Here is a 27,494-nt window from a genome sequence, read left to right on the forward strand (position 1 = left end):
CATGAGCTGCATAATTTTGGATGTTCCCTCAGATGCACAAGAGGGAACATCCCACATCTAGGGGACTCCAAGGCAGGTTATGATCTACCTGGCACAACTTCTTCCCTCCTGAAATGACTCTGCAGGGATGACAGGAGAGCAATGCTGGCACCAGGTTGCAGGGAGCTATGGAGTAAAGCCCTACACGGGGCCTCTGATGGCATATTAGGCCCCTATGGTCTGCCTGGTGTGCCCTCCAGCCCACAAAGCTTACTTGAAAATGAGGACGGTGACTTGGCAGCATGAGCAGGCAGCAGCTTCTCTCTCTCTCTCTCTCTCTCTCTCACTCACTCTTTCTCTCTCTCTCTCTCTCACACACACACACACACACACACACACCCTTGGCGAATGGGGGATGAGCAAGTGAAAGAAGATCTTCTCCTCATCTTTGGAGATTGGGAGAAGGAGGAGGCGCTTCCACTGCCATGTCTCCCTGTTTGCTGAGGGTGGGAGGGAGGAGAGCCAGTTCTTTGTCTCTCAGCAGTGACTCCTCCATGGCTTCCCTCCCCACCATTCATTTAAAATATTTATACCACGCCCCTCCAGTACACTACTGATCGGGGCAGCTCACAACATTAATAAAATAGATACAGTGTAAAATAAGATTAATCAAGTTAAATAAGTTAAAAGGCTAGGCTAAAACCACATTTAACATTACAATGTTTAAAAATTTTCAAATGAAAAGTTATTAATAAAAAGATAAAACCTGAGAACTATTAAAAACTAAAGAACCTACCAGATATAAGCATCAGATAAAACATTTAAAAGCCTCTTTTAAAAGATGTGTTTTAATTGGTTAAAAAAAAAACACTAAGAGAGCATGGCGAAGATCTTCAGGGGGGGTATTTCAAACACAAGGGGCTACAAACAAAAAGGCCCTGTCTCTAGTCTCCACCAACCGGATCTCTGCTAGTGCGGGGGCACGAGCAGGGGCTGAGATGCTAAGTGGAGGGCCCTGGCAGATTCACATGGGCAAATGTGGTCCGACAAGTATCCCGGCCCCAAGCCATGTAGAGCTTTAAAGGTCAAGACCAGCACCTTGAATCAATCCTGGAAGCAGACCGGTAACTAATGAAGCTGCCACAGGATGGGTGTGACATTCATGAAGTGACTTGTCCCCATGAACATCCTTTCAGCAGCAATCTGGACCAGCTGAAGCTTTCAATCTGTCTTCAAGAGCAGCTCCACGTAAAGCACATAGCAGTAGTCCAATCTGGAAGTTACCAAAGCATGAGTGACTGAGGTCAGGTCCAACTTCTCCAAGTAGGGTTGCAGCTGGCATACCAGCCATGGCTGGTAAAAAGCACTTCTGCACACCACCACCACCTATGCTTCCAAGGACAGTGTTGGCTCCAGAAACACCCACAACCTGTGAAGTTTGTCTTTCAGAAGAAGTGTGACCCTGTCCAAGACCAGATTTACCTTACTACTTGGACGATCAGTTTTGCCAACACAGAGCACTTCTGTCTTATCGGATTAAGTTTCAGCTTGTTTGCACCCATCCAGTCCAAAACAGCCTCCAAATCCCAGTTCAGCACATCCACTGCCTCCTTGGTGTCTACTTACTTAAAAGATAGTTAGAATCTAATGCCATCAGCATACTGATGGCACTGCAGCCCACACCCATGGATGAGCTCCCCCAGAGGTTTCATGTAGATGTTAAACAGCATAGGGGACAGAATAGATCTTAGGTCAAAGGCCAAGGGGTGGAGGAGGCATCCCCCAGCACCACCTTCTGAGTATGATTCTCCAGGAAGGGGCAGAACCACCATAAAACAGTGCCCCCAAGTCCCAGCCCGGAGAGATGACTCAGAAGGATACCATTGTTAATGGTGTCAAAAGCTACTGAGAGGTCCAGGAGAACCAAGAGAGTCACTCCCTCTGTCTATCTCCTAGCGTGGGTCATCCACCAGGGTGACCAAGCCAGTTTCCATCCCATATCTAGGTTGGAAGCCAGACTGGAAGTAATCAGATTCATCCAGGGTGGCTGGAATATAAGTAAATCTGGTTTCCTGCTCAAGGTCCCTGTGCCATGGCAGGATATAGGGGTGTGCATGGAACTGGTTTGGTTCAAATATGAACCAGATTCAAACCGACCTGGCCCAGTTCCGGGTCTGGCCAAACCAGGTTCAGTTTGCCCATCGAACAGGGCCAAATCGGCTTGGGGGATATAATTACAAAGAAGAATCCAGTGAGGATTTGCCTTTACATTTACAGGGGCTGGTGGGCCCATCAGGAGGTTAGGGGCAGCCAGGTGGGGGCAGTGAGAGATATAAAGCACTGCTTATCCTGCTGGAGTGACTGCTGGTGCCACCACTCACTCTCCCGGTGTGATTCCTTCCCCTTCCTTTTACCAAACCACTCGCTTGGCAGCAGCTCGGTCCTGGTCTCCGTACATAAGCAGAGGCCATTTGCATGGCCATGCAATTTGCAACTTGGTCACACCTAATGCATGGAGGCCATTTGTGTGGCATCCATGCATGCATGGAAGATATGCATCCTCCATGCATATCCTCCATGTGGCCACACAATTTGCAATCTGGCCATGCAAATGGCTTCTACACATGTGTGGACACCATGCAAGTGTCCTTTGCGCATGTGCAGACACCACTCAAATGGCCTCTGTGCATGCACGGAGGCCAGAACCAAGCCACTGTCGAGCCGGGGGCTTGGCAAAAGAAGGAGGAGCATGTTTGGGCCTGCGCTGGGAGGCCGAGCAGCAGTGAGTGGCGGTGCTGGCAGCTGCACTGGCAGCATAAGCAGCGCTTTACATCTCTTGCTGCCCCTGCCTGGCTGCCCCTGTTTATGCCAAACTGTTTCACCTGAACTGGGCCTAGTTCCATTTGGTCTGTGATCGTACCTACAAACTGGCCCAAGTTTGAGCTGAACTGGTTCATTCACACCCCTAGCAGGATACTCTTGTAAGGAGTCCATTTGTAGACCAGGAGTTTAGTAGGATTCAGCAGTACCAGGGGCGTAACAAGGTTGGAGTGGGCCCAGAGACAAGATTTTAAAATGGGGCTCCCCACCTCACTAAAGCTCAGCTCATGAAGTAAAGAAATCATAAATGAGGCCGAATAGTGGTAACAAAAAGCATAGTAAAATTTATAAATATTCATACACACACACACACACACCCACACACACCAACCACAATAGAACATCATCCTAAATTATTTAAAGGGTTTTGTAAATTGTGGACGATGCTAGTAATGGTACTAGAGAAAGACATGCTGTTCTGGTAGCTCCAGGTCTTAACACTCACATCAGTTTCGGAGGATGAATACAACTGAAGGAAGCCTGGGTGCAGGGGTGTAGCTAGGGGAGAGGGGACCCGTGTTCATCCCTCTCTTGAGCGGCCCCCCAGAGTGAGGGAGACAATGAAGAAAATAGGGAGGGATGGAACTGGAGGACCCTCACAAGCTGGGGGCCCGTGTTCTTTGAACCCTTTCGTTCAATTATAGCTACGCCCCTGCCCGGGTGGGTGCGCAGCTGGGAGAGTCAGTCATGTGACTTGCCTCTGGGGGGGTCCCCCAAGGCAGTGGGCCCTCAGACAATTGTCTCCCCTTGCCCTATTATAGCTACACCCCTGAGCAGCACCGGTCCTCTGCCATCTCTCACCTGTCTCTACAATTATTTATGTCTGCCAGCAGTGAGGACATTCTCATTTACAGATGGAGAGGCAAATGAAGGCAGTGGCTTATAGCAGCTTTGCCTCTTCCTGCTTCTGCCCACCCCCCTCCATTTGCACCTGGAGGCCTTGGTTGTCAGTTGTGCACTCTCAAGGTAGTACCTGGCTGCCACCTAAGAAAAGGTCTCTTGCATACTATGCAGGTCTCAGCACCTTTGACCCAGAAGCCTCTTGGAAGGCCTCTGGCATGCAGAGGAATAATAGGCTCCAAATGGAGTGCACTATGGCATTCAGTTAACCCCCCTGCTGAACCTCAGTATCCACAGCTGTTTTTTGTTTTGGAGGAGAGAGGTTCCCCCTGGCATTTGGCATCAATCTGCATTAACAGTATGCAAGCTGAAAGACTGTATACTGAAGGAAAGCTTTTAATAGTGCACAATATAGATAATATGGCCCTAGAGTTCAGTATCATAGTTTAGAACTTCCATTGCAGAAGCATTTTGGCATTAAAGCTCCTCAAATGGATGTGCAGCAAGCACCATATGTTTTTAAAACTGCAGCACTGACAGCTAGACATGGTAATATGCTGGTGGCATATAGCTTTTATAAGCAGCTCACAAATATAGAGGAGAGGATGCTGAAAACATAGCTTGTGGGCGAGGGTGGGGTGGGGAAACATGCCTGGATATTCATTTTTTCTCAGTGCTAAAGGACTACGTTATCCTTTTAAAGCAAATTCCTCTTTACTGAAAACTGGCAGGGAAGAATAAGTATTGCCGGTTTTTTAAGGTTAAAATGAGCAGATGAAGTTCAAAACGTGGCTAGCATCAGAAAGGCATGTACCAGGGTAGGATGGCCAAGGGAGACCTGCAGAAGTTTCATTATGGTAAGCTGGCCCTGGTATGCAGATATCTCCCGGTGCATGTTCAACTCATAGAAATTCTCATATTGCAGTAAATTGCTACAATCTGAAGCCAGATTTATAAAAAGGAATGGAATCCCTATCTAAGTCACGGTGTGGAAGGAATTGCAAATGCATTGCCATTGCAAGTGCATGGTTATTGCCTCTACTCAGCAAAATCAGAACTGACGTGCTACAAATGGTTTCTAGCTTCAAATTACAAGTACCCATTACAGTTATCTATGCAAATGTTTTCAGACAGCTGCTCTTAGTAAATCATAAAGAACATGAAATCTCCAAGACGGTTTTCATTATTTGTCTATTTTCTTTTTTCTTTTTAATGCTCATGTTCTTGTTGGCTTTTCTTTCCCATTTGTCTTGTTGCACTCTGTGAGCTTGTTGAACATAGAAGGTTAAATTTATTGGTCTGGAAATGTTCATCAGTTAGAAATTTGTCACAGATTGTAGCCTAAAATATATCTTTCAAGAATGGCTGGAATTTGAGGTTCCCTCACATTCCTGTTAGGTGAGAACTGTCTGGTTAAGAGAAGCTGAAACACATGATTACCAGTCATGAGATGCTGATGTATTTTTTGGTGGGCCATATCATACCAGTGTGTATATGATGGACTGTCCAGATGCCCTGCCCCCAAAAGAATACCTCCCTGCACATAAGAAACTTGATGCCAGGGAGACTAAGCAGAACTATTATTTTTGAGGGGGCACTTTTTTAAAAGAAAAATTGGAAGTGAATACATCAGGAGAGTTAGAAAAATCCTCAAGTCCAAACTCAATGGCGGGAACACCATACAAGCCATAAACACCTGGGCTATACCTGTTATCAGATACAGTGCAGGAATAATAGACTGGACCCAGGCTGAGCTAGAGATGATCCAGCGTCTTACGATCCAGCCAGGAAAATCATGACCATCAATCATGCTCTGCACCCCCGCAGTGATGTAGATAGGCTATACCTCCCTCACAGCTCAGGTGGAAGAGGAATGCTGCAAGTCCATCAAACAGTAGAGGAGGAGAAAAGAGGCCTTGAAGAATATATCAAGGACAGTGAAGAAGATGCACTTCAAATGGTCAATAACGAGAAACTATTCAACACCAATGAAACAAAGCAGGCCTACAAGAAAGAACAAGTCAAGAACCGAGCAGAAAAATGGAACAAGAAGCCCCTGCATGGTCAATATTTGCACAATATAAGTGGAAAATCAGACATCACCAAGACCTGGCAATGGCTTAAGAATGGTTGCTTGAAGAAAGAAACAGAGGGTTTAATACTGGCTGCGCAAGAACAGGCACTAAGAACAAATGCAATAAGAGCAAAAGTCAAAAAATCCACAACAAACAGCAAGTGCCGCCTTTGTAAAGAAGCAGATGAAACCGTGGACCACCTAATCAGCTATTGTAAAAAGATCGCACAGACTGACTACAAAGAAAGGCATGACAAGGTAGCAGGAATGATACACTGGAACATCTCCCAAAAATACAAGCTACCTGTACCCAAACATTGGTGGGACCATAAAATTGAAAAAGTTGAAGAAAATGAAGATGTAAAAATATTATGGGACTTCCGACTACAAACAGACAAACATCTGCCACACAATACACCAGATATAACTGTAGTCAAGAAGAAAGAAAAACAAGTGAAAATAATCAACATAGCAATACCAGGGGATAGCAGAATAGAAGAAAAAGAAATAGAAAAAAAATCACAAAATACAAAGATCTACAAATTGAAATTGAAAGGCTGTGACAGAAAAAGACCAAAATAATTCTAGTGGTAATTGGCACCCTGGGTGCAGTTCCATAAGACCTTGAAGAGCATCTCAACACCATAGGGGCCACAGAAATCACCATCAGCCAATTACAAAAAACAGCTTTACTGGGAACAGCCTATATTCTGCGACGATATCTATAACAACTGACAATAAAATTATGGCATCCCAGGTCCTTGGGAAGGACTCGATGTCTGGATAAAACAAACCAGTCAATAACACCTGTCTGACTGTGTAAACAAGAAATAATAATACATTTGTATCAATAAAAATATACCTATATGTCTAAATAAAGCAAATACAAAATGAGACATGTTTCGACTATACCAAGTCTTATTCAGTGGCAATTGTCTACTAATAGTCTAACCAACATAAGGATTGAACTGCTTGTTGGCTTCTTCCTTCAGCAGTTCAAGCCTTATGTTGGGTGGAGTCTAATAGTGCCACTGAAGAAGACTTCGTATAGTTGAAATGAATCTGATGATAACACCACAAGACTGATCAGATGCTGGCAAAATCACGACATGAGACTTCATCTTCTAATTATGATGCTGGGAACATTCATCCATACTTCTCCTATTTCACTGGCAATTTTGAAATGAACCATTGGACTTTCTATTTGGACACAGATACTATCTCAATGATCATTTTGTATTCATTTTATTTAGACATACAGATATATTTTTATGGATTCAGATTTATTATATCTTATGCTTGACTAACAAGCAGAAGGTTGCCAGTTCAAATCCCCACTGGTACTATAGCGATATAGGAAAATGCTGAAAGGCATCATCTCATACTGTGTGGGAAGAGGCAATGGTAAATCCCTCCTGTATTCTACCAAAGAAAACCAAAGGGCTCTGTGGGTGTCAGGAGTCAAAGTTGACTTGAGGGCACACTTTACCTTACCTTACATAGTTGGATAGTTTTCCAAACCATACAGTTTTATTGTTATTATATTAAAATATTTGTATATAATATTTGGATTCTTTTTTGATGTTCTTGCATATAGCATCCCCAAAGCACATGAAACCACTCCCCCTGTTGTGTCATGAGCTTAAAACCCTGGTCCCTGCTCTCCACATTATAATGTTTCTCTGAAGATGCAAATGCTGGGTAGTTATAATTGTGGACATATGCTGTAAGCGTTGAGATTAGGGTGGGTGTAGTTTCAGAGTGTATTACAGTGGAAATGGGGCTTCCAAGCACACTCTTGGGGAATCTTACATGAATATCGCGTTCCCACTTTATAGAATGCCTGAACCGGGCTTTGGTGACATACAAATGTGCCAGAATTTTTAGAGAAATGCATGTATCTTGGGACTGGCTTCTATAATTAAGACAAAGTCTGTTCCCAAGAGGTGCATTTTTCTATACACTCTATATTGTGAGATGGAATTGAGTATGTTGTTTGAATGGAGCAGGTTGCCAGCCGCATGTTTTTGGCTGGTTCTGTGTGTTCATGTGCCTACCTTCCCATTATTTTTGCTGCCTTCATTTAACATTTCTTGCACTTTGCTTACACTGAAGAAATTACAAGGAAACAGGAAACTTGATCATCAATTTCTTAATTAGGAGTTTGTGTGCTCCACTTGCAGAGTGGCAACTTTGAACTCAATATTATAAGCTTAGCAATATGTGCTAAATAAAACTAAGTTTACTGGCATTTCAAAAAAAATCCAAACACCCTCCGTTCATTTAATTAACTGCTTGGTCTCTTGTTAACTGACAGCTCAGACTTGAGAAAGCAAGCATTATGCCAAAACGACCAACAATAGCACTCAGATAACCTTCTAATCCCTTGGCACATTTCTGGAAACAGCCTTTAGAAGACTCCAGCTGTCAGTCTAGGCCTGTCAAATTAAGATGCCAAGAAAAAAGATATTAGACTTGTGGTTGTTTTCTGGGGGTGGGCCCCCCCAGAAATAACAAAACCTTATCAAATTCTGAGAAAGATTCCTGCCTGCAACCTTGGAGAAGCCGCTGCCAGTCTGTGTAAACAATACTGGGCTAGATAGACCAGTGGTCTGACTCAGTACATTTATTTGATTGATTTATATACCACCCTGCCAAAAATGGCTCAGGGCAGTTTACATCACATTATGTTACATTACATATGGCAGCTTCCTATGTTCTCACTCACCTGCTATAGTCTGAAGTTGACATTTATTGCAAACTGTCATCTCTGTTGCTCAATTTGCAGGTTAAACCAGTACCTGTATGCAGAACCCTAGAATTCCCTATCAGGGATTCAGTGATTCAGTATGCAGAATTCCCTATCAGGAATTCCTCAGTGAAAAGAGTCAGGCCAGTAATGGTAGATAAACTTCTCTGAAAGACACCTTGCCGGGCCCATTCCTATTGTCCTTTGCTGTCAATGTACAGCTGCAGGTGAGATAATTGAGTGTTTTCTAGAGCAGTTATTTCTTCAATGTAAGCAAAGTGAAAGAAACATTAAATGACAGCAGCATAAATAATGGGAAAACAGGCACACACAGAGATGCATTCAAAAGCATTTGACAGGCAATCTGCTCCATCCAAACATACACAGGCCCATATCTCATTTCACAATATAGAGTTATTTTTAAAAAATGGCTGCTTGAGGCTTTGACTCTGAGGCTGTTCTCACGAGCAGCCTAGCCCAGACTATGGCAGCCTACGCTGGTCTAGGCTGCTCATTTGGAGCGTCAGGATCCATGTGGATCCCAGCGCTCCTGCCCAGCCAAACCTCGTTCTTAAACCCGGGTCTTAGCAAAGGTTAAGGAGCAAGTAGGCATGTGCACAAAACTGGCTTGGCCTGTTTGGTTCGAATTTGAACCAGCTTCGAACCAGGATGGGTAGGTTTGGTTTGGGGTTTGTTTGAACATTTCCCCCGGTTTGGTTCGAATTCAAACCGGTTCTAAAAGGTTCTACATAGGGTATAATGGGAACTTGAACTGGCTCATTATTCCCTATGTGGAGTACCTAGGGGCACAAAACCAGGGTGGGTGGTAGGCACCCAGGGGTGTCTACCACCCACCAAAACCCAAAGCAATCGGACACTCTTGTGATTATTAACGAATTTTTGAAGATCTTTTCAGTTTTTGCATTTCTCCCAGAGGGAATAATGGGGATTTGAGGATCCCTCATTCCCCCCTTTGGGGGGTGCCTGGGCACCCCAAATTGGGTCTGGGGGCATAGCAGGTTGTGCCAGAACTCCTGCAGGCAGCCGCATGTCAGTGGGGTTTACAGGGTTTTTTCCAGGAATTTTTTAGTTCTGACCTCTCTTAACAGTCTATCTCAGAGTGGATTCTCTGGTTTGTATATAATATTATGAAAAGCTCTTCAGAAGGGTTGCCTGGGGTGAGTTCTGGCACAACCTGCTGTGCCACCAGACCCACTTTGCAGTGCCTAGGCACCCCCCAAAGTGGGGAAATGGGCCACCTCAAACCCCCATTGTTCCCTATGAACAATGAAATGGGGGGGGGGGAAGCAAATTTTTAAAAAATCACATAAAATCACAGGAGTGCCCATTGCTTGGGAGTTCAGTGGGTGGTGGGACAACTAAAAACACACCTATCTAAGAACCAAAAAACCACCACAGAAACTGACCTGCTGCTGCTGTGCATAACTGCAAAGCCAAGGAGACCAAATCAAACAGCACAGACTACACAACAGCCACACAAACCAACAAGAGACCTATCAAGACAGTGGCGCAAGGCAGTAAAACCAACCCGGCATCACGCAAACTGCAAACAAAGAGGGGCAAGGCAAAAACACACCCTTTTAAAGAGGGGCAAGGCAAAAACACACACTTTAAGGAGAACTTAAAGTAACACACACAAACCTTTTTTTCTGCTCTTCAGGCATGCATTTTGCAAAAATACAGCCAGGTCTGCCAAGCAGACTCTCACCATCACCATCATCACCACCACCACCAGACCAGAAGGAAACCAAGGAAGACTGCAACCACAGTGATTTTGCTAGGCCAGAGGCTTGGCTTTAAAGAGGATTTGAAACGCCTTCCTTTGGAGTGTGACCTTAATTATGTGTGACCTTAACTGCTGTGAACTCTGAGTTCAGAGTTCACAGCAATTAGGGTCACTCTCACTGTTCTACTTATATGAATGGGGAGAGACTCCTGTGCACTGCAATGAAAGGAAAAAAATCTTTAAAACAATTCTTAAAAAATACCCACCCAATAAATCCTACAAAGTTGGGGCTGCTGGGGGGAGTTGAGACCATAGCTGCTGTGCCCCCAGATCCACTTTGGGGTGCCCTGGCTCCCCCCAAAGGTGGGGAATGCGGCATCCTCAAATCCCCATTAGTTCCTATAGGAGAAATGGGAAAAAAATCTTCAGAAAAGCATCAATAATCACAGGAGTGTCTGATTGCTTTGGTATTCGGTGGGTGGTAGGCACCACTGGGTGCCTACCACCCACCCCAGTTTTGTGCCTCTAGGTACTACACATAGGGAATAATGGGCAGGTTTGTATCCGCATTATACCCCATGAGAACAATAATTTTAAAAAATCATAGGAGGGTCCTATTGCTTTGGGGTTTGGGTGGTAGGAGGCACCCATGTGTGCCTACCACCCAACCCAGTTTTGGAGGCTCAAACCAGTTCCAACCAGTTCAAATAGAACCAGGCTCTGCTTTGTTTGAACTTGGACCTGTTTTGCCAGTTCAATGCCCTGTTTGGTTTGAGTTTGAACCTTCAAACTGAACCAGTTTGAATTTGCACCGGTTTGAATTTGAACCTGTTTGCACATCCCTAGGAGCAAGCACTCCCTCAACCTGGCTACCAGGTTTGTTTGTCTCCTAGGCTCCACTAAGCCAAGGAGACACAGAGACAGGTGCCTAGAGCACCCATCTGATGGGGTAATCCCCCAAGGCACTGTGTTTGTCATATGGTGCCATGGAATATGCAGAGGCCAGGAAAATGAATCCCAGCCTCTGTTGCTCCGTGCTGCTGTGAGCAGCATGGATAGTCGTCTGTGCTGCTCCTGGCAGTGCAGGTTGTGTGGGTGTGTGGCTTGGATGCCAAAAGAATCTAGATCGCTCATCTGGGGGGAGATAAGTTGAACCCTACCTCCCCCCCGCCTGTGCGGTCATGTAAATAACCCCTTTAACTTAATAATATAAACCAGTCCTAAGATACATGCATTCCTCCATAAAATTTAGCACATTTGTATGTAACAAAAAGCACTGCTCAGGCATTATATAAAGTGGGGACACTGTACTCATGGACACTTCATATGTGTGGGGGAATGGCAAGGCCCTACAGGTTTGGACTGGATACTGCATGAACTGAGTGTACGTTCAGTTACACTCTCCAGAGACCTTTCCGATGTGCAGGGGTTCTGTGGGAGATGCTCAGGGTTCCACAGCAAACCAGATCAACATGGAAGGTGTTCCTCAAGGGTGGAAAGCTTGAAAAACAACTGGGTTAACCATTGGTTGTCTTTAGGGTTGTGTGTTTTGTTTTTTTCTGTTTTGTTTTTGGCCCGAATTCAAAACACCATCATTTTGTTCTTTGTTCAAAATTGCAAAATCTGAATCTGAAACGTTTTGGATTTTAAAAAATGGCCCTGGGGGGAAACTAGTGGGTGGGGGTGGTAGTGCCCAATGGGTGGAAACTACCACCCAAATTTCAGAGGAATTGGGTAAAGGGCTGATTGTTGGTGAATGTTTGAAGTATAGGATTTTTCACTTAGGGAAGAATTGAGGTTTCAGCAAAAGTATAGCTTTATGTCGGGGGGAAAGGGGTGGCCCAGAGCAGAGTAGGATGGGTTTTAGTGCCCAGTGGGGGCAAGGAAGCTGCCAAAATTATTTCAAAGGAATTGGGCAAAGGGCTGATTTTTAAAGATGTAATGGAGTTTGCATGTCTGTAAAGTTCTTCCCCATAGGTAATGATGGACCTCAATAATTCCTGCCCCATAACTGCACTTGGGGGGCACCAGGGTGGCCCAGAGCGAGTGGTGGTGTAGAGCACATAGGGTACCAACCACCTCCATGGATTGCTAACCCATGGGGTACTGGGTTCTGTTGTTTCTGAGATGTTTTGAGTGTAGATTCAGATTCTCTGATAGCATATGAGAGTGGATTCATGGTTTGTCGTTGAAAATCTCATATGCTACCAGAGAATCTACAAAACACCTCAGAAACAACTGAACCCAGCACCCCATGGGTTAGCAACCCATGGGGGTGGTTGGCATCCTATGTGCACTACACCACCACTCGCTCCCGGCCAGCCCAGTGCCCCCCAGGTGGAGTTATGGGTCTGCTGAAACCTCCATTATTCTTGGGGGGGGGACCTTAAAGAAATGTAAACTTCAACAATTCCTAAGAAATCAGCCCTTTGCCCTATTCCTTTGGAATCTGGAGTGTGGCACGCACCCCTTGGGGCACTGCCAACCAACCCACTGTTTTGCCCCTCAGGCCCCCTTTCTGCCCCAAATCTGCCCCAAAGACATGTCAACTTCAGAAATTATTTTAAAAATCAGCCCTTTTCCCAATTCCTTTGGAATCTGGGTGGCAGCAGGCACCCATTGGGGCACTACCACCGGAACTACTCTTCTGCCCCCAAAGCCCCCTTTCTGCCCTGAATCCACCCCAAATAACATCAACATCACACATTAACAACAGCAGAGCTTTGGAAAAAATCAGGCAGATTTCCAAAGGTCATGCACATGCACATCCCCCCCACCCGAAATGCAACTGATCTACACACAACAGTGTGAAACAACAACAGTGAAATGCACACTGCCCCACTGGCCAATGAGGGTAAATGCACACTGCCCCACTAGCCAATGAGGGTAAAATTTACCCTTAAATTTGCTTAAAAGGAATAAGGAGGCAATTGTCATCAGATCAGTCCATGCTTTCGCTGGCCAATCTGCAGGCTGGAAGGGCTGGAAATTCAGATGTCAAAACTCAAAATGCAGACTGAAGAAGAAAGACTTTTTGCGATTGCAAAATGGAGTTCCAAAACAGCCGAAACAACAAAATGTTTTGTATCCGAAACAGGGACATTTTATTTTGGCTACAAAATTTTCTGTTTTGAGCATTGGGTGTTTGTTTTGGCTACAAAACATCCAAAATGGCCTGTTTTGTGCACAAAACCTTTTGTATCTGAAACGAAACACACATCCCTAGTTGTCTTCTTTGTATTAAGAAGCAAGTCTGTTATAATTAGTACTTGTGTGACTCAGCAATGCATCCATTCATAAATTGTATAACTCTTAGATGGGGCTTTCTGTAAGGATGTTACTGGATTACCAGTAACTTTGATAACAGGATGTAAAAGTGCTTTTACTTCTCTTATCTCATTCAATGGCAGCAGTCGTTTCCACTCATCTGCCTGTTACCAGCACATATTTATGTGAAATTACAAGGAATTCAGATATATTTTTCCTACTCAGTGCTAGCTTGAACAAAATAGTAACTTCCAAGAACCTCTCTAGAGCCACCTTCTCCAAAATGCTCAAATTATGACAATCTTATATATTGCTACTTTCCATCTTCTCTGTATCTTTGATAACCAGCTCATCAAGACAAATGGTTTAGTATTGCTTAGGTTAAACATGCATTTAGGATGAAAGATGTACTCATTCTATCTCCAAAGGAGTAGCCTAATTTGACTTTCCTACAGGCCAGTTGGAAAAGATCAGGTAAAACGATGATTCTTAGGGTGATTCATATCATATTAATGGAGGAGTTACTTCTGTAGACCCTCATCTCTGCAAACACTGGCATTGAGAAAAAGGAGGGGGCTTCTTTCCTAGATAGCCAAAGCAGGAAGGTGCGATTTGGAATTATTTCTATAATGGTGGCCTGTTCAGGTGTGTCTGGGGGGGGGGCACATAATGAGCTACAGGTACAGCTCGTTATTTATTTATTTATCATATGCATATACTGCCTGATGTGTTTATCTCTATGTATATCTTGTTCCCATTCTTCTCATCCTATCCCACCCACTTCACTCCCCCTCGGCTCACCCCACTGCAGCATTAACCCTTGGTGTGGAGGCTGGTCATTGTTTCCAATGGAGGTAGCACTGCAGAAGTGCCCCCATGCTGTTTTAGGTCATTGCACAACTCCCTGCCTCTGTAGCACTACTGGAGCTGCATGTAAGCGTTTGCACAAATCCGGTTTGCCCAGTTCGGTTCAAGTCCAGACTGGACTCCAAGTGGACCAGGCATGTTCGGTTTTGTGCATCCCTGAAGCCCGCCCCCTTCCCCCGCCCTCCGGTTTGGCTTGAGTTCGAGCTGGTCTGGGGTTCAAAAAGTTCTTTAATTTTCTCTTTTATAACTCACCGCCGGTCCCGGGGTAATTTTGCCACCTCTGGGGGGTGCTGCCATGGCTGCGGATGTCTGTGTCTCTCTGAAGACACTGGCTTTTAGGGGCCATTTTGACCCATTTAGGGGCCTTTCTGACCCTCTCTCAGCTTGCGGTGGCCATTTTGAAGGCCACCAAGTACGTGCATGGGCTGTTTGTGTGCCCAGGTCACAACTGAGCTGGTTTGCACATCCCTGCTGTGTTCTTGATGAATGAAAACGTTCTTGGCAAATGCTTCACTCTGGTTTATCTTGCACCAGTCCAAGAATTTCACCTCTAGCGGCACAATACAAAGCCCCCCCCCCCCACCCGGACGTACCTCTTAATCATGGCCCCAGTTCTGAAAATCAAAAAAATAGAACTGCCATTCCTAATTCCAGCATTCCACCGCATGGAATGGTGACCACCATTTTGAACTGGTCACATCAATTTGAAAAATAAGCTGGATAAAATGTATTCCTGCTCTATTATTTTGGAGGACTTCCTCTATGGCTTCATCTCATTCTACTTGTTTCTGTTATGAATTTCTCACTGGCTTTCTTGGCTACATGTTACAGACATTTGAAGGCAATCTGCAGCTCCTATGGACCACACAGACAGGCACACAGCTGTGATTCGGCAAGCAGTCATCTTTGAGTTAAAACAATACTCGGGGACTTTACATTTTCCTTGCCAAGATTTCTGCCTGTCTTGCTGTGCTAATGCTGGTTGGTGGTCTTGCTAGAGCTACCTTGGGGCAGCTTTTGTTTGCGTGCTTATATTTTCTACACACACCCAATAGAGACTATGATGGCTGCCTTTTCATGTGGCTGTCAAATGCTTGTATCATGGGTAGGTCTTGAACATTCTCACATTATTTCCCAGCCATGCACACACAGTTCAAATTCCTGCCACATATTTTGTCTTAAATGTATACATTATTTTTAGTATTAGCACCCCACCTACAAAATTGAGAAATATTTAGAGAGGCAGATTGTATTCATAATTAAGCAGTTACTTTTCTATTTCCAAATATGTAAACTGATATCCAATTTAAAAAAAAATATTGTATTCAAAACAATCATGACATTACATATTATAAATATTATTGTTAAAAATCTTAAATAAAACAAGATGCATTTTAAAAAACACAAATCAGTTAAAACCATGCCTCTAGCACCATTCACAGAGAAACCTGACAGCAGTCACTGGTGAAAGCTCTTTTTAAAAAAAAACCAAAAGTCAAAAATCACCATGTGGTGATGGAAGGAATATAAAGATGTAGCTGGGAAGCTTCCTGAACAGAGAGGTTCGTAACATAGTTACCACAACTGGGGAGATAAAGCACTCCCCATGCCCTGATAGGTTTCAGTTACAGAAGAACACATAGCAACACCACTTGACCTAAATCGAGCAGTCCACAACATATTGCTGTCTGAGCAAAACACTCCCATGCATTTGGAGGTAGGTCCTCAGAATTTTCAGGCCATGTTTGCCAAGACCGTGGTAGTGACACACCAGCCCTTTGAGACTATGCCGGCAGGCAGTGGCAGCATTGGTAGGCACTATGCCACCATGGCAGGCAGACTACGTGGGGGGGAAAGGACTTCTTCTATAGAAAGAAGTCATATAAGATGGTACCCATGACGGTGGGAGGCTGGCACTTGCCACCCCCTGTGGTATTCCTCACATGTGCACCTGAGGCACATTCCTAACTCTGCCTCAGGGAAGGGCCATGAAATATTATGGCCCTGGTGAAATATTATTTATTTTATTTTATGCGTTGATATACCACCTCAACTTGCATCTCTAGGCAGTTTACATCCTATAGTCAATTGACCACATTTGGCCAACAATTAAATATTCTATGAAGCCAAGAATGCTACTTTGTAAGCAGCAGTTTGCCTCATCTATCTCATTATGGTGTCATTTGTTAGCAAAGACAGGGTGAGGTTGCTTGCCTCCTACGGTAGCCTTGCAACAGTCGGAGCAAACTTAGTAGCATAGTGAAGCTTCTCCCGTTAGCCACCTGCTATTGCTGCAGGCATCTCAGACCAGGAACACAAGCACTCAGTAGCAAAGGCCTAGGACAGCTAGGTTAAAAATAACAGTTGGAGCCCATGCTGATGATGCTTAAACAGGTAAACAGGCTACCCGACTTATAGTCAGCAACCACATGCACTTAATCAACACTCCACCCTTGCCAGCTGCCATAGATTCAATCCGGCTCCTGCTGTCTTCTCACCAGCTGAACGTTTTTCCCGTCTGCGTCCTCGAGGAGATAGTGGCCATTCAAACTCTGGCTCAGATCCTGACACTTCTCTCCAAAGATTACCCGGCCCTGTTGGCACCTTCTGTGCCAAACACTCGTCCTGGCCTGTCTCAATTACCTCCCCATACACATCACTGGCCTGCTCCTCCTCAGGCACCTCCCTACTTTCTAGTAAGTCTCCTGCCTCCCACTCCTCTCCAATGTCCTCAAGTGGGGACATGGCATTCTGTTGGAAGGAAAATAATTTTAAAAATCCATTTTCTATGCAGAGAGCTAACCAAGTTTTTATCTGGATTGTGGCTAGTATCTGCAACATTAATATGTCCACTGTGGGTTATGGTTTATTGGGCAAGGATTAAGGAAGATTATAGATCTCTATAAAAAAAAACACTTGTTGCTTGCTAGGATGGACTCTCGAGCTAGGTGGTGGGCACCCAAGGCAGACAGAGAGTGGCACCCAGCTGTTCAGCAGGCATGGAGTAGGGAGAGGGTGCTCCCTACTCAGGCATCTTTGCTTCCCATGGTTTCCTCTAATGTACAGGAGATGGTTCACAGCTGCAGCAAGCATCAGAAAAAACCTGTGGACTTTTCAACTATTCATGTATGCATTTTAAAATAGGTAGACAGAGCTGCCCTTGTAACTTCAGAATGCATTTGTTCTCCACTATTGTAGTTGTTCTCTGCTTTACCTGTGGCTTATATAGATGTATTTACTTTTACATGTATAGCCTGTGAGCCCTGAATGGTGCTTGAAGGCAGGGGAAGAGCAAAAGAAGGAAGGACGAGTGATGGGCACAAGCCTGTCAGCGGCCTGAGGGGAACAAGCAGTCATGGTAGCACCTATTGGTAGCAAGTAAGGGCCCAGTCTACTAAAGTTGCTGTTTGGAGCTACTAAGGCCATTGGCAGAGGGAGGCAGGTCGGCAAGATACAGGCCTGGGCCTGTCAGTGGCCTGAGGGGAAGAGCAGCCATGGTGGTGGCGGCAGTGAGGAAGGGACCAGTCAACTGCTGCTGCTTCTGGTCCTGTGGGGAGGAGCAGGAGCGGGGCTTAGGTGAGGGTGGGGAGGTTTCTGGGGCTAGAGGATTGTAGCTTGGCCAATAGGCACCAACAATGCTGCAGCCATGACCAAGAAGGGCAAGGGGGATGGAAGCAACCAGATGGAGGAAGAGGAGCAGGAGTGTGGCTCAGGTGAGGGTGGAGAGATCTCTGAGGTGATCTCTGAGGTGATCAAGGGGCTGTGGCAGCGGGTGAGGGGAGCAATCAAGTACTAGCATGCAGATGCTCTGCACGCGTTAAGCTAGTTCACCATTATTTGACAATATTCAACCAGTCAGGTAACTAAATCTTTTCTGACTGGTCAAATGCCCAACACCACCAGTGTAGCCCAAATTTCTGATCACTGAGGCACATCTCACTCTTATACCCAGGGAATTTTGCTTTTAGAGGGTGTCAAGAAAAGCCCCTCCCTTGTGAAAAACAGGAGGTTCATACAAGAGAGTTTGAGTCATTCTTCCAGGATATTCCTCCTAACTGGATAAGGTCATGCTTCCCCAGAAGGAACAGGTGTGCTCTCTGGGGGTGCTTCTGGATCCAAGACTCTCCCTGGTGTCCCAAGTTGAGGTGGTGGCCGGAGGTGCCTTTTATCAGCTTCGCCTGATATGCCAGCTGTGTCCGTTTCTTGAGATAAATGACCTCAGAACAGTGGTAAATATGCTGGTAACCTCCAGACTGGATTACTGTAATACACTCTATGTGGGAGTGTCTTTGTATGTAGTCTGGAAACTACAGCTGGTTCAGAATGCGGCAGCCAGTTTGGTCTCCGGGTCATCTAGGAGAAACCATATTACTCCTGTATTGAAAGAGCTACACTGGCTGCCAATAAGTTTCCGGGCAAAATACAAAGTGCTGGTTATAACCTATAAATCCCTAAACAGCTTGGGCCCAGTGGAACCCTGTGAACGCGCCGCTGGGGGGTGGGCAGCAGGAGGCACCTTTAAGAGTAAATGAATTCGGTGCTTACTTCTGCTCCAACTGTACCTGAATGCTGTTCGGCACAGCAGTGTGCTGCCCATCAGCCCCTGCAATGGGGAATCGCCTCTGCCACTCACCTGGCTTCCACTGAGCCAAGCCCCCACCAGCAGCCAGGTGAGTGGCGGAGGTGATTCCCTGCCACAGGGGCTGCTGGGCGGCACGCTGCTTCTCTGAACAGCGTTCAGGTGCGGCGGAAGTGGAGGTAAGCACCGAATTCATTTACTCTTAAAGGTGCCTCCTGCTGCCACCAGCCCCGAGCGGTACATTCACGGGCTGCCACTGCTTGGGCCCTGGGTATTTAAGAGAGCATCTTTTTCATCATGAACCCCACAGCCTATTGAGATAATCAGGAAAGGTCCGTCTGCAGTTGCCACGAGCTCATCTGGTGGCTACTCAGGGACGGGCCTTCTCAGTTGCTGCCCCAATGCTTTGGAACATGCTCCCTGCAGAAATAGGAGCCTCCCCATCTCTGACGATTTAAAAAAATCTTTGAAGACCCATTTGTTGACCCAGGCTTTTAATTAAATACCATTTTAATAGTTTTAACATTGTTTTACAATATTGTTTTACGGTTTTAAATTGTAATGTTTTAATTTTTTGTTGTCATTTATTTTAACCTATGTTTTAATTTTTTTAATTGTCATTTATCTGTTTTAACTAATGTTTTAATTTTCTGTTTTTGTTGTAAACTGCCCAGAGACGTAAATTTGGGGCGGTATTAAAATATGTTAAACAAAAACAAACAAACTGGAAAGAGCAGTCGCTTCCAGGCAAAGGGAAGTTATCAGCCTTCCCTCTGTTGAACTGTAGCACCACCTATATAATGACTTGAATCAGTGCTGCCCTTCTTTAGCCCAGATGACCCAAGGAACCCATAGGGCCTTGGCTGCTCCCATAAAACAGTTGCTCCAAGGTTGATTCCTCTGTCTGAGCAACGCCACTTGATGGAGCAGCCTCGCCTGGCCTTAACTGCATAAATTGTAACAAAACCTCATGGTTCCTGATCCAAAAACTAACATGACTAAGAAGAATGGTGACTTTTATACACACATATTTCTCTGTAATTTGAAATCCATAGCCTCCCTTCTTTTATGGATTAAACACAGCCCCAAACATAACAGAAATTAAAATTCACTTAAGAAAATTAAAGGCATTCACAGAATTACGACAGGTAGCCAGCTGCTCTCTTTATTTGGATGCCTTTGGCCTTTAAAAACAGCTGAAAGACATGCTTGGTCTAGCCAGATGTTGGATTGACCATTGCAATCTGCCTGCACTCCGAACAGTAGAATATTCACAAAAGCCTGAGAATTGCATGGGAGGGGGCACCTTCATGTTCAAAGCAGGGGCAGCAAAATGATTACACAGAGTGTGGGTTGAAGGTGCTATCAAGAGAATGTGGGTTCCTCCCCCTAAACTTTATGAAATGCATCACAAAAAGATCTCTGCATAGAAGTCAGCTGGTTCACTGCATGAGAACAATACACAATGATTGGCTTTCTGTTATTATTGTTAACATCAACATTCATTTATGCACAAGTATGTTGTCAATGGAATGCTTATCAAAATCAGCTGACTAATAGAGCTAGTCAAATTAGGGCTGTGATTTGCCTTGGTTGGCACACTCCCCTCCCCCACCCCATGTACTTTCAAAGGAGAAATGATAACTTCTCTCAAGTTGACTAAATAGAAATTCATTGGGAATTCAAAAGGCTTTGCTCACAAAAAGCACCTGTTATTTTTAGGACAGCTCAGCTTCAAGATCAGTGTAATTTTTCACTGGCATTTCCACATCTTGAAATTTCTCATATGTGGAAATCCTAATTTCCTCAAAATAGTACTATTATGAAATATGCTTCATTGACATTCGTTTCCTGAGATATTTTGCTACAACTTTATAAATCTATTTTGAATATTAGACAGTGAAGCTCTACACACAATCTGGGAGAGCGGGCTTAGCTCACTCTTTCTGCAGATGAGCAGGGAGCTTGTCCTGGGCGGCCAAATCAGCCACCCACAAAACTACTGGCTCCATATGGGAGCCAGTAGGGATAGCGGGGATCAGGAGCCACCACGGCATTCTGGGGGGACCCCCGACACTGGGAGGCTTACTGGAGGTCTCCTCGTGAGTCGCCGCAGCATGATCAGGAAAACGGGGTTAGCGGAGCCCTCACTCCGCTAACCTCGTTTAATGGGTGGGGCTTAGTGAGGTTTGCTGCTGGGAGCTGTGAAGCTCCCATTATGGCACACAGCCACAGGAAAGCAGGCTGGGCTCCTTTAGCCCGCTTTCCTGTGGTCATGAGAATAGCCTGTGGACTGGGTCTCACGATCCGTGAGACCCGGTTTGGGGCTGTGAGCGGAAAGGGAGCCCTGGGCAGCCGAATCGGCCGCCCACATGATTGCCGGCTCCAAGACGGAGCTGGCAGGGGCCGGGGAACTCGGGGGCTGCGAGCTCGCAGGGCATACTGGGGAGACCCCCGGAGCCGGGAGGCAGCTTTTCACCTCCTGGTTGGGGGTCTACTCACGAATAGCCAAGCTGTGGAGCCACGCCACAGCTACTCAAGAGCAGATAGCCCAGGTTTGCGGAGCGCTCACTCCTCAAACCTGGGCTAAGGGGCAGGCTACAGGAGCAGGTAAACCGCTCCAGAACCACTGGGCTCGGCTGCAAGCCTGGTGGTTCGGACGATCAGCAAAAATCGGGCTAGCGGAGGTTAGCCCTTTTTTTGCTGATCATCAGAATAGCCCTTCGGTGGGATTCTAAGCTCAGCATACTGCATGTGTTGGCTTCAGTGGTTCAACATGTTGTTTTTCTTATTTACAAATATTGGCCAGGTGGCTTATTCTCAGAAGCCTCTGTTTGGGGATTTTAAAAAGTGAGTTAATGCTGCCAAATAAGTTATTCTGCTGTGGAATTCCCTCTACTGTAAACTGTCCAGTTTCTTATGGTCTCATCTTATCCCCCATTTCTGAATATTGCTGGACATAGTCAACCCTGCTCTGAGTAGAATAAATATGCTATAAATATGGTAACAGCACTGAAAATAGTCTGTAAGTCCTGCCTCAGTGTGCCATTCACACACACACACATACACACACACACACACACACACTCATTCACTCCCTGTGTGAAAGAGTGAGATGTGCTCAATGACCAGAAATTTGGGCAACACTGTTGGTGTTGGGCATTTGACCGGTCAAAAGAGATTTAGTCAACTGATTGGTTGAACATTGTCAAATAATGGTAAATTTATTTGGATTTCTTTTAAAGTCAGATTTGTTAACTGTGCAAATTTTAAAAAATACATTAATTGGCAGTTGTGAAAAACAAAATTAATTTAAACAATTGTAATGAATTACTCTAGCTTCTTATAATGTTGAGAAAACACCACAGATGCAATTATCTTTTGTGTGTGTATGTGCTTGAATTTGAACGGTGGCTGGTCAGAATTAAGCTGTCCTGGCACTCTTTCCTCTTGAACAGAGGTGTTGATAACTCCAGGTAGCAAAAGACCAGCTTCTGCTGCCTAGGTTTCAGCAGCCAAAATTGGGTGCAGTCCAATTAGCAACTACTCATGTGCTGCAGTGTTTGACAAGTTCCTAGTAGACTGAGTTCACTGTTTGCTTGAGCCTGGTCTCCAGGATCTCTATTAAAAGCAGACTGCAAATGAAGTATTCATGGAAAGCAAATTCCAAAGCTTGTGAAAACAGAGGAGAAATTTTTTGAAAAAACCCTACCCAGTATTCAGAAGAAATTGCTCACATTGTTTGTTCAGCTCTGTAGTATTAGTGTAGTTGCCTTGCCATGGCTCCTTCTAATGTGATACTGCTTGATTTAGTTGTTTGATAAAGATATATGGCTTCCTTCTAATGCAGCTGCCATTTTGCATGGCTTGATTTGTAAATATGTTGAAGGAAGATAGCTTTATTGCTTCATTGCTTGAAGGAGCCAATATTTGTTTCTTGGGTTTGAAGATGTTCCTTTTAAGCTCTTCACAAATAGACAAGTTTAAGTGGTTGCAGAATATGGATGTCAGTCTTGGAGAGAATCCAGCTGCCAAGGAACAGCTCTCTTAGAGCACATTACACCTATTTTGAAAGAGCTGCATTGGCTGCCAATTTGTATCCAGACCCAATTTAAGGTGCTGGTTATTACTTTTAAAGCCCTTCATGGTTTGGGCCTTGGATACCTGAAAGACCGCTTGCTCCCAAGGGTTTCTGCCTAGGCAGAAATGCTTTTCTTCATGTGCTGACATTGAGAGAGGCAATATTTAGGGTGTGTGCAGAACCAGTTTGCGCAGTTCAGTCTGAATTCAGACTGGATTACAGTTCGCCAGTTCGAGCACCTGTCAAGGGGAATCTGGTGATGATTTTCCTGTGCTTCCAAAGGTAATAAAAGTGGCTGGGGAGTTGTGAGAGGCCATTTGTGTGCTGCTGCCACTGCTGATAGAGTGGGAGGGGGCGCCATTCAGGCCTTCCAGTAAGTGCCTCTCTTTCCATTTTAAAAGTGCCTCTCTCTTGCCCTTCACTGCCATTTATTGCCTTCGGAAGTAAACAGGAATCTTCACCAGAATCCCCTTTACAGGCACTTGAACCAGTGAACTGATACACCGATGAACCGGGTCCAATCTGGTTTGATCATGTACTGGAACCCTTTTGCCCGGGCTGGTCCAGTCCACAATTGAATGTGTCGAAGCAGTCTGATTTTCTGCAGACCAGTTTGATTGTGGACAGGTTCAACAGACCCCTAGCTAAACTGTTGTGTATGTTGGACAGGGTCTTCTTTGTTGTTGCCCCCAGGCTCTGGAATGCTCTCCAGTAAATGACTGCTCTTTGACATCAGTGGCTGCTTTAAAAACAAAACAAAACTAAAAACCTTTTTATTTGTTCAGGCTTTTACCCCTTAGGGGCTGCTGGGTCTCTCAGCTTTCCTGCTTCTGTTAATCTTTTTTATGGTGGTTGGGTTTTTGGTTTTTTTTGTTGGTGGTGCTTTTTGGTTTTTACTGTTTAACTGATTGCACAGTTTTTATTTACTTATTTTGTTTTATTGTTAAATGTATACTCTGCCTTTCACTAAGAAAATCCCAAGGTGGCTCAAAACAAAATTTAAAAACAAGATTACAAAAAAGAGACATTAAAATGTTGAGCTAAAAAATATAAAAACAAATCTGATTTAAAAAAATTAAATTAAAACACTAGCATAAAAACAGTTTTAAATGTGTGTTTTTTAATGGAGTTTTGTTGTATTTTATAAGCCACCTTGGGATGCCTTAAGAAAGGCGGCATAAAAACTGAACAAACACACTGAAAAAATAAATCTAAATAAATAAATAAATAAATAAATCACCTGAAAATGCAGTGATGTGAAGCATAGATCGTGCATGAAATAAAAAGTGGTGTGCACACTAAAATACACAATTGTATGTATGCACAGATCAGAAGTAGAAAAGAATACATTAATAACTAAGAAAATGAAGAACAAAGAGAGTGCTAATATACTTGTGTGCTATATCATTAAAAAAATTACAGCCTTCTGCCTATTACTAATCAAGGGTGGGGGCACTATACAGGACATCACTCCTAGGAAGTGGGATGAGACCCATGAGTATAAGCTTGTCGGGATTGCTTCACAACATTGCTATCTCCGACCCCACATTTCACCCAATTTTAAAGACACTTGACAGTGAGATCAATTATTTTATTTTATTATATTTAAATTGGTGATGAACGCAGTCAAAATGTTACCACCAGCAGCTGGCCACCAAAACATTTTTTTAAAAGTCCCTTATATTGCAAGGTTGTAAGCTATAGCTTAGTTAATTTATGTCTTATCCCAGCACTGCACATGTCACTTGTAATGACAGCAGCATTATAGGAGGTGCTGCAATTTTAGGTTTCTCTCCTGTCCTCCTCTACTAGCTGCAGATGATGTTGTCCTTACTAGAGAACACTAAATACCATAATTACTAGAGAATACATTCTCCAGTAGCATGGATGCCAACAATATGCCTTTAATAGTCTGATGCATTGCTAAGCTGGTGCCCAAATCTCAGAAGTTTAGTAGATCCATGTTTTCAATTCCACAAAGGATGGACAAAACTCCAGAGATGAAGCTCGCTGTTAGAGTGAACACTTATGAGACTCCTGGTTTGTTTCTGACATCTGGAGCTAATGGATCTCAGAAGAGTACATAGGAACATAGGAAGCTGCCTTCTACCAAGTCAGATCATTGGTCCATCTAGCTCAGTATTGTCTACACAGACTGGCAGTGGCTTCTCCAAGGTTGCAGGTAGGAATCTCTCTCAGCCCTATCTTGGAGATGCCAGGGAGTGAACTTGGAACCTTTTTCTCTTCCCAGAGCGGCTCCATCCCTTAAGGGAAATATCTTACAGTGGTCACACTTCTAGTCTCCCATTCATATGCAACCAGGGCAGACATGCTTAGCAAAGGGGGCAAGTCATGCTTGCTACCCCAAGACCAGCTCTCTCTCTCGAGGTTTCTAGCTGATGCAGTTGTAAAGAAGTGTTCAGTCACCCAGTCTGGATTGACAGTACTGGGCTGTCACCATTGCACTGGCTTTCCATATGACTGTTCTTTATAGCTCGATACATCCTCCATTCACAGGGGTTAAACTGCCTGTGGTACTAATTTTCACCTAGACAGAACTAGTCACTTGTGATAGGCCATCAGGCATTACCTGGTACCAGCAAACATCCTGCCTCTCTATGGATCACACTTGACACTGAAAGAACAAATTTTAGGCTTAGTTACTCAGGAACCCACCCACCCACTCCCAAAGAAGAAATGACCTTTGACCTCTTGGTTCTGCCACCTCTGCTTGGGTTGATTTGCATCAGGTTTGCCCTATTTGTTCTGATAATGTTGTTCCCTTTGGCTTTAACCCTTACATCAGTGACACCTGAGGCTGTCTTTCCACTGTTTCCAGTTGATGCTTCTAAGGCAACCCTGACACATTGACACCTCTGGTCATTGGCTCTGTCTGTTAGTACAAAGAGGAAATGTTATCATCCATTTCAATTAGATGTTTCTTGTAGACAAGAGTTCTCAGTTCTTATGTGAAAAACCATCTCTTTAAATGTAAATTAGAGTTTTGCAAGACAAACAGTCTTGGTTTTATCGTTAGATAACTCTTATCTCCATTAAGAAGTTCATTTCTATGTATTAATTAAAAAGGCATTTATATGCATATGGATTTAAAACCACTTGGCATACAATACTGAAAATTCTCATATGCCCCTTGGAGTATTCCTTATAAGCACAGTTATTTTTAATGTTTCTTAGTCAGGCATTATTTATTATTCTAAACTTAAGACAAAGTGAGAGTGTTAAGCCTGATTATTGTTTGGGTGTTCTTCAGTGCTAATTGAGTTATTTAACTTAATTGCTTGGTGGCTTCTTTTTAATAATTTAAAAACCAGCTCCTGTGGATATTCTAATTTGTTTTTGTTTTTTTAACAGCTGAAACATATGGCCTTTTAAATAAATGTGAGTCTTTGCTATAAACATTTCAACATCATAATTAACTGTGATGCACAGACATTCTCTTAGGCTTTGCCATATCTATTCTGTATGTGTCTGTCAGCAAGCAAATCCAATAATATATAACCAAAAAGAGTTTGCTTAATTTTACTTGAATGTTCTGGCTTTGCTTACAGATCACCATTTTCATATCTTATGGGCACCACCTGAGGCTGAACATAAGAGGACCTCTGCTGGATCAGACCAAATGTCCACCATCAGAGATCATCAATGAACATTTCTTCTGTGGCTGCTTGCGCTATTTCTCAGCCTCAGTTCTATGTTTTCAATTAGGTAGGTTCCCTCTTCAGTGTGTTGGGAGAGTGGTAAACAGTCTGTGATTGATCAGTAACAATTTGTTTAGTTACAAAAACTATGTGGGAAAATCCAAGAGGAAACTTGGTAACTACAGTATTTTACACAACACTTTCTCAAACATTTGCTGTCAAGCACAGCAATGTAAATTTGAACAAAAGCTCCTGCCCATAGCATTTTCCTCCATTATTTTCATAGTGATATTTAGAAACCATCTTAGTGCATGGGGTGGGGTTTACTGGTAGTCCCTGGCACACAGGATCAGCAATACTGATCCTAGAATATGATTATTTTCTGGGCAATCTGAAGTTATCTCCCTTCCCCCTTAGCTGTTGCATCAAGGGCATGCAGAGGCTTATGCCACAACATCTATGGGTGGCACATATCAAGACAGACAAACAGAGGTGACCTCTTGCTTCTCTAAAAGCAAGAAGTAATCTCTTTGCTATAGCTGCTAGCCAGCATAACATTGGCTCAGCATTAGGGTTGGCAGACCAATGGGAGTCCCAACCCCTCACCCCCTGCCCTGAAAAGAGTCCATTGCATGGAGCTCCTGCATCATTGAAAGGCACCCCTTTAGGGGATGTGGCAGTCACTTTCGTTCTCAGTCTCAGACCAATACATGTGTGAGCAGCTCTCAAATGTCCTAGCCTTTGCATGGAGCTGCCACCACATTAAAGCACC

General features: G+C 44.2%; 2 protein-coding genes across 9 annotated transcripts in view; one reads left to right on the forward strand and one right to left on the reverse strand.

The window, feature by feature from the left end:
* RASGEF1A (RasGEF domain family member 1A) overlaps nt 1-27,494 on the reverse strand; it is a 349,237-nt gene that overhangs the window by 183,863 nt on the left and 137,880 nt on the right. The gene's annotated exons all lie outside the window — the stretch shown is intronic.
* Nucleotides 1-27,494, forward strand: part of LOC128348917 (uncharacterized) — a 90,286-nt gene that overhangs the window by 42,893 nt on the left and 19,899 nt on the right. For all 7 annotated transcript variants that reach the window (XM_053304666.1, XM_053304670.1, XM_053304667.1 and 4 more), the window contains one exon: nt 26,633-26,789. The gene's annotated coding sequence lies outside the window, so the exon portion shown is untranslated. The remainder of the gene's footprint in view (nt 1-26,632; nt 26,790-27,494) is intronic.

The sequence above is a fragment of the Hemicordylus capensis genome, chromosome 3 (assembly GCF_027244095.1).
Source record: "Hemicordylus capensis ecotype Gifberg chromosome 3, rHemCap1.1.pri, whole genome shotgun sequence".
Lineage (NCBI taxonomy): Eukaryota > Metazoa > Chordata > Lepidosauria > Squamata > Cordylidae > Hemicordylus > Hemicordylus capensis.